Source organism: Miscanthus floridulus, chromosome 9 (assembly GCF_019320115.1).
Source record: "Miscanthus floridulus cultivar M001 chromosome 9, ASM1932011v1, whole genome shotgun sequence".
Taxonomy (NCBI): Eukaryota; Viridiplantae; Streptophyta; class Magnoliopsida; order Poales; family Poaceae; genus Miscanthus; species Miscanthus floridulus.
Genome location: NC_089588.1, coordinates 49,927,455 through 49,935,402, shown reverse-complemented (window position 1 = coordinate 49,935,402; position 7,948 = coordinate 49,927,455).

Sequence of the window (7,948 nt, the reverse complement as noted above, 5' to 3'; positions counted from 1 at the left end):
GCCTCTCACTTAGCTGGCCGGATAACTCGTTCCGACCATGAAGCCGAGTAGCTCAACTCAGGCCAGGCCCCATTCTATAAAAGTGCGCACTCTGGATGGTAGTAAGGATGTGCGGGGAGCTAGACGTGAGCCCAAGGGAAGGGTAGTCCTGATCGTCCTAGCAACTGGTCATCCCTGATTGTGCGGCGCTGGTCGAACCCACGAAATGTAGACCTAAGTTGTACCAAAGGTGACCTAAGGCTACTGTGGCTGGTAGACCTAGGTTTGTGTTAGGAATAAATTCCCAGCTGGTTGAAATCAATTCGAATCGCCGTCTCTCCCGGACAGTGAGAAACTAGGCTAGTCCCAACATCGTAGTAATTGAATTATGGAATGATGGTTATGATAAACATAGAATTATTACACCAGATATGGTTACTATTGCTATGCTACTAAATGGTATACCACATGTTTGGCACATAGTTGCTAATCTAGAGATGAATAGCTATAATTAACTTGATGATCGAATTCTAAAGGTATAGTTGAATTAGTGTCTTATAAAGCCTTGCATGATCCTTGGTGTCATTTTATTTTTGGTTTATGATAGGTAAGTCTAGCTGAGTACATTCGAGTACTCAGGGTTTATCCCACCATGTTGTAGGTGAAATTCTTGGCCAGAGGAAGATGGTGGCTAACCACCGGTGGGCTCGGTGACTCTATATTTATTTCTCATCTATATGCTTTTATTAGAGGATGTCACTTATGCTAACAATGTATTTAGAACTTATATTAATGTAATCATTGAAAACTATGTTGTTTTCCTTAATCGGTTTTGAAACCCAAACTTGTACTATTATTTGTGAACCCATTTGTAATATTATTTCCATTGCAACTCTATGTATATGATGTGTATTTGCTTAATCATGTGATCTTGGTTGTGAAGTTGATTTACCGAGGTCCTTTGGGACACTCGGCGTACTACCGGATTTATATAAGTGAGAGTATGAGTGTGTCAACGTGTTTAACGGGGACAGACGTACTTGATCTTGTACAAATTGGGTGGTTCTGTCACAATGAGCAGGTTTATTGGGAAACTCAAGCATGCGGGATCATCCTGTTCAACATGAAGCTCTTCTTCCTAGGGGAGCGCCGACATGCAGATTGATGTTCCATCCCCCGGTGTTGGAGTGCCGCCTTAGTCATCTTCAGCCAAAAAGAATATTCTGCTGGAAGAAAAGCACCTCAAGCTATGGAATAAGATTGAGAAAGATGCTTTCAAACAACTGAAGGTCCAAAGGTTCATTCTTACTTCTGCCTATGATCTAGCCATTCTGCGTGCCACTGGTATGGATATTGAATTCAACTTTATATTTAGAGCTATTGGATGGGAGGATGTCTAGAATATTCATGAGCAAGGGTCTAAACTCTTAACTGTAGAATTTCTATGCACTTTGGAACCACTGATACTGAAGTTAAATTTAGACTTTTTGGGAAGGAATTTTCTATCCCCTAGAAGGAGTTTAGTTTGCTTCTAGGATTTAGTGCATAGTGCATAGTTGACGTAGACTCTACTCTATAAGATTTTGATAAGGCAAAGTTCTGGAGAGAAATTTCCAGAAAACCTAACATTTGCCATCCACGTACTAATGACATCCAGCACCCTACATTGTGGTTCATGCACAAGTGGATAGGAATTTATCTATTTCCTAGACCTAATTTTCACACCATGAGGGTAGATGATCTTAAATTGCTTTATGCTATGGTGAAGAGGAGGAAAGTTTCACCAGTTAAATTTATGATGAATAAGTGGAAGGAAGTTTTTGAGCTCAAGGGTGATGTTGAGTGTACCTCTTTGGTCACTCGCATTGCCTAGAATTTTGGATTCTTAGATAATGCTTCAATTTCTCCCATTGATATTCCCCACTGGTACATTGATTATGAATACTTTCTCAAAGCTCACATGTTGAAAAAGAAAGAAAATGGACAACTTGTTATGATGTACCTAGGGTATACAAATGATATTCTGTTACCTAACCGAGAACTCGGTTTGTATATAGTGAATTCTTTCCTCGTCAATCTATAGGTTTTGCATGCAGCTCCTTGCAGAAGTGCCTTTGCAATGTTGACTCACAACCCACAACCTAGGTACCATGGTGATGTCCCAATTCTAAAAGGACCGTCTTTTACCAGCTATGCAGGCTAGGATTAGCTAGGATCTTCTTGCATGTACCAACCCGAGCATGATGGTTGGGAGCAGCCCGCTCCTCATCACTCTGAGAGCTCCTAGTAAAAAGGGTCAAGCGAGCAGTGGCACCATGGCATTTTCGACTATCATCAACAACAATCATATGAAGAAGTTTCAAGCAGCCACCAGGGACGATGTATGTCCTTCTCTACCCATGGCTATCATGATCAACAGATGGGCTACCATGACCAGCAGATGGATCATGCCCACCTCGACACTAGGCTCACCACCATCGGGGGGACCCAACAAGACATTTAGAACACACTTCAACAACACTCCTAGTGGCAAGCAGAGATGGGAGACTACATTAGCAACATCCAGCAACACTAGCAGCAGGAGAATGAGAATTGGAACTATTTGTTCAAAAAGCTCAACTTTGACCTGCCATTCTGACAACACCCAACTTGGGGGAGGAGGATCCCCCATTATCTAAGGTAAGTTTTCTTTTCTAGTATTTTGTTTCCTTTTCCTTTTATTTTTTGAGTCTATTTTATATTAAAAAATGCATAACTAAAAACAAAATAAAAAATTTCCTTTATTTTTTATGTATGTAGTAAGGTGTGATCTAAAACATGAAAACCAAATAAAAGAGTGTATAATGTTTGCTATAATTTCTGTTTTTAAGAGTTGAATAAATAAAAGAACTTGAAGATAATCTCTCATAATGGAAATGATGAATAGTTGTTCTGTTGTAGTTTCTTTCAAGTACCTAGTTTTCAGCCTTGAATTCTCCTGAGTTTTGGATATGACTATTTTGACATGAGAATCTACTCTGAACTTGAAACTTGAGGGTAGCAACGCTTGATCTAAGTCTAGGTAATTGATGGATATGATATGAGAAGGTCTGAGCCGCTATTTATCTTGTTCTAAGTGATACTAAATTCTAGAGATTTCTTTCGAAAAATATAAAAATGCTACAAGATGAGTTCCTGTATGATAAAGCTTGAATTCGTACCAAAGCCAAACATGGTTATATAGGCTAGGAAAACTTCCACTCATATATGTTGCTTGTTTTATATTGAGTTTAGTCAAGCTTTGTTGACCCTTATGAGAGGTTTGTCATGCTCTTAAAATTAAGATCATGTACACACCTCCTATATATGCACTACTCCTACACTAGGGGTAGGCACACAAACATGCTTTCCATCTAGATCCACCCAAAAATGTTTTACTCCTACACTGGGAAAAACAACAAAAATATTCTTGATAGGTTCCATCCTCCAAATAAATGCTCCAAGTTCTTGCTACTATCTCTCAAAAGTTTTATTACAGAGACGAGGCATGGGCTATGCAATTATTCATAAAAAAAGAGAGAGAAAAGAATTGAAAAAATGGACAAGTGTCCGAGATATCTAAAACAATGAGTACTCACATGCCCGCCTGAAAAAAAAAGAAGAGACAGATGAATATGATAGCCCATGTTTCCTTGCAAATATTTCTAAGTTTCAAAAGAGAGATATGTTTTCAAGGAGCCTAGTAGAATTAGGCTAGCCACCATATATATATCCACCATATTCCACACATGCACATCTTGATTTTATTGTATGACTTAACTCTCTTTGGATCTGAGGTTTGACTTTACAATATATGCATTGCAAGTATGCTCTTTCATGTTATCACCATTCCTACGAGCTCCACATAAGCCTTAGTTGTAGGAAGAGAAAGGCATAACATTATTTTTGCCTTGGTAAGGATCCACAAATATCATATATTTGAGAGACTTGAGAGTTTTATACAATGGAAGCTCTGAGTTTTATTTTGAAAATTTATAAAAACTCTAGAATAATGGTTGAGCAAAGAATTTGAGACAGTGCTTGATTTGATTGTTCTGTCTTTCAATTGCTCAAGACCTAAGTGAAGGCTACAAGCCCTATGGTTGAAGGTAATATGGATAAGTTGAAAGTCAGATTAGTTTGTTCTAATCCAGAGGAGAATTTTTGTTTGAATGCATGTGTACTTTTGAGGAATGAAAACATTGATGCAACTCCTGATCCATTGCTAAGTTTGGCATTGCTCACAGACAAGTGTTGACATTTCTTAGCTTCACTCTTTACTAAGTTGTCATCCCTAGCATGATGCCAGAAATGTGTGGTTGGTTATTATTAATGACACTTGTAAATTTAGAGAAAATTATATATGTTAAAGTAAAGTATCCGCAAGCACACAGATAATATATCATTGTAGCATTTCACCCGGAAGTATAATGAGTATCATTATTTATATTTTATCCACACGGAGGAGCTATGGGATTGTTGGCATAGAGATATTGACAAATATGTATATGTTAAAACCACTCTCATGCTATGGCGGGGGTAAGTCAAATGATAAATAAATGATAAGTGTGAAGCATTGATAATAATTCTAGAGATAGAAATAGAGACTCATAAAATGTAGTATGGCTAGGCAAGAGATTCGGTAAGAGCAAAACACTCCTAAGTCATTCCTTATTTACTAAGTCTTTTGTACACCCAAGTATATACACTCTCATCTATAGCATAATTAACTTTGGATCTATGCATAAGGAACATTACTAAGGAAGATCAAGAATAGAGCTTGTCTTTCTTCACAACCGTGTTCTACTTGCTCTACAAACGGGGAGTGGACTACAAAGGACTCAATGGGAGTATCATATCTATGATCTACCACATGACCCAGAGTGCAGAATGCATCTGTAGGTAAACAATATCTAAGCATCATGCTTACATAATGTCGACCACTTAACCCACGCGCGTCTTGGGCTAAGCACTTTGTGAACATATGCATAAACTCATCATCAATCACAACTATATCAAGTATATAGCTAGAGCAAACTTGAAACATAATAAATAGCAACATAATATTGAAGTAGCATAAAGTCATAAATAAAGAGATACAATGGCTATACCAGTCTTCAGACGGCAGATCCAGAATCCTAAACAATCGCCCACACTTTACTTGAACCTTGCTAGCGAGCCAATACTAGAACTTTGAAGAATTGGAGTTCTATTCTCTTCCCTCTGGAAACCCTAATTTTTGGTCTGATCTTGACTTATGGCAGCATGGTCTGGAGGGGGGCAAGGGCTAGTTATATAGGTTGGAGCATCAATCCTGAGCCCTCGGATCAAACCGACTTGAATAAATGGCTTAGATGCAATCTAGGAGGCAGTGGAGAACCAACGTAGCGATGGGGGCTGACATGTGGGCCCTGAGTGGGCCGGGCAGTCGGCTAGCCCCACCTGGCCACCACTCGGGCTTCGCCTCGGCGTGGAGTCCTCTCAAGTCTTCTAAAACCTTCTGGTGTCTGTTTCACTGTGGATAAGCATAATTAATTCTGACATGTAGGTCTACCTTGATGGTTTTCTAAATTAACCCTATAGAAAATACGGATTCACCAAAATTCATGGAATTTGTTAGTTTAAACCCCTAGACCTTTGTTGGTGATCATATTTATGCCCATATACATGTTTTATTGAAGGTTTATAGTGGTTGTTAACTACCATCAACAACAAGCAAAGGTTAAGCTAGGTGGAGTTTGTTGACGGTAGTTATCATCCATCAAGAACCATCAACATAACTTGTAAAGGGCATAAAAATAATCACCAACATAGACTTAGGGGTTTAAACTGATAAATTCCATGAGTTTTGGTGAATCTATGTTTTCAGCAGGGTTTATTTAGAAAATCATCAAGGTGGACCCAATCGTCAGAATTAAATGCAATTATCCACAACAAAAATATCACCAGAAGGTTCCAGAAGAATTAGAAGGCACTCCACCAAAGCAGGGCACGAGACAGCCCCACCTATAGGCCGACTGACCCCTTGGGCCCATGTGTTAGCCTCCGCTTCAATGTCAGTTCCTCCACCGTGTCTTAGATTGCATCTATGTCATTTATTCAAGTCGGTTTGATCCAAGGGCTCAAAATTGATGCTCCAGCCTATATATACCAGTCCCTGCCCCCCTCCCTGAATCATTCAATCATAAGTCAAGATCAAATCAGAAATTAGGGTTTCTAGAGAGAAGAATATAGCTCCAATTCTTTAAGTTCTAGTATAGGCGTGCTAGCAAGATTTAAGTAGAGTTGGGTTATTGCTTAGGATTCCAGATTCGCCGTCTGGAGGCTGGTAAAGCCATTGTATCCCTCTATATTTTGAATTTGTGCTACTTCAATACTATGTTTCTATCTATTATGTTCCTAGTTTGCTTTGGTAATATACTTGATATAGTCATAATTGATGATGAATTTATGCATATGTTCGCAAAGCACTTAGCTCAGTACTCGAGTGTGTTAAGTGGTCAACATTATGTAAGCGTGGTGCTTAAATATTGTTTACCTACGGATGCACTCTACACTCTGGGTCATGTGGTAGATCACGGATGTGACACTCCCATTGAGTCCTTTGTAGTGCACTCCCCATTTGTAGAACAAGTAGAATGTGGTTGCGAAGGGAGACAAGCTCTGTTCTTGATCTTCCCTAGTAATGTTCCTTATGCATAGATACAGAGTTAATTATGCTACAGATGAAAGTGTATATACTAGAGTGTACAAAAGACTCAGTAAATAAGGAATGACTTAGGAATCTTTTGCTCTTAATTAATCTCCTGTCTAGCCATACTATATTTATGAGTATCTATTTCCATCTCTGGAATACTACCAAAGCCTCACACTTATCATACATTTATTACTTGACTTACCCTGGCTATAGCATGAGAGTGATGATCTTATCATAACTATGTATATTTGTCAATGTCTCTAGCCACCCTATCGCTCCTCTCTATGGATAAAATATAAATAACGATGCCTAGTATACTCCTGGGTGAAGTGCTACAATGGTATATTATCTGTGCGCTTGCGGATTACTTCAAACATATATAATCTTTTCTAAATTTACAAGTGTTCTCAATAATTACCAATAATGCATTTCTGGCATCATTGCTAGGGATGACAACTTAGTAAAGAGTGATGCTAAGCAATACCAACACCCACCAAACCTTTCACCAAGGAATCTAGAGGATAGAACATAGAATCTAACTAGGCCTATAGTGATGATGATTTTGACCCATGCTTTGTTGGAGTCATCATCCATAACCTCAGCTAGGGAGGTATTGTCTAGGAGGAGCCGACTGCCTTAGAAGGTGTCACCAACTGGCATGGCATAGAAACCTATGGACTCATCAACCCTGATGGCATCTTTTAGTTCCTTGATAGCTACTCAGAGGATGAGGAAGATGACATTGTCTCACATCTACGTGGGTGCTACGTTGGCACTCCTGATCCTCACAATGGGTGCGGGGAAGATGAGTGTTGTACCTCAGATCAATCTCCCTACAACCACTTTGATTTTTATCACGAGGTCCCCTATGAGACCAGCCAAGAAGCCTAAGACTACCTACTCAACCACAACGATGTGTTGGCGAAACAGAATAGGCGGCTTTGACTGCAGATCTAGCAATACAATGTGGCATAAGGCTGCCAGGTCTACAAAGACATCCTATGAATAGCTTCACCACACTTAGGACTCAAGCAAAACCTAGCTATGGTGATGTGGGAGGCAGCAGATATGCCATAGCCATCAACCGAATAGAGGCGCCAGGTGCTCCAGAGGATCTACAGGGCGGCAGCTCAGATCCCAAAGGTAAGCCGAGCTTTGGCCTCGTGTAGCTAGACACTATGACCCTCGGGGGCTTGTCATCCACTTCAAGCAAATAGATTGGGGTGCCAACCTCCTGAGCACCATCAGAACTCT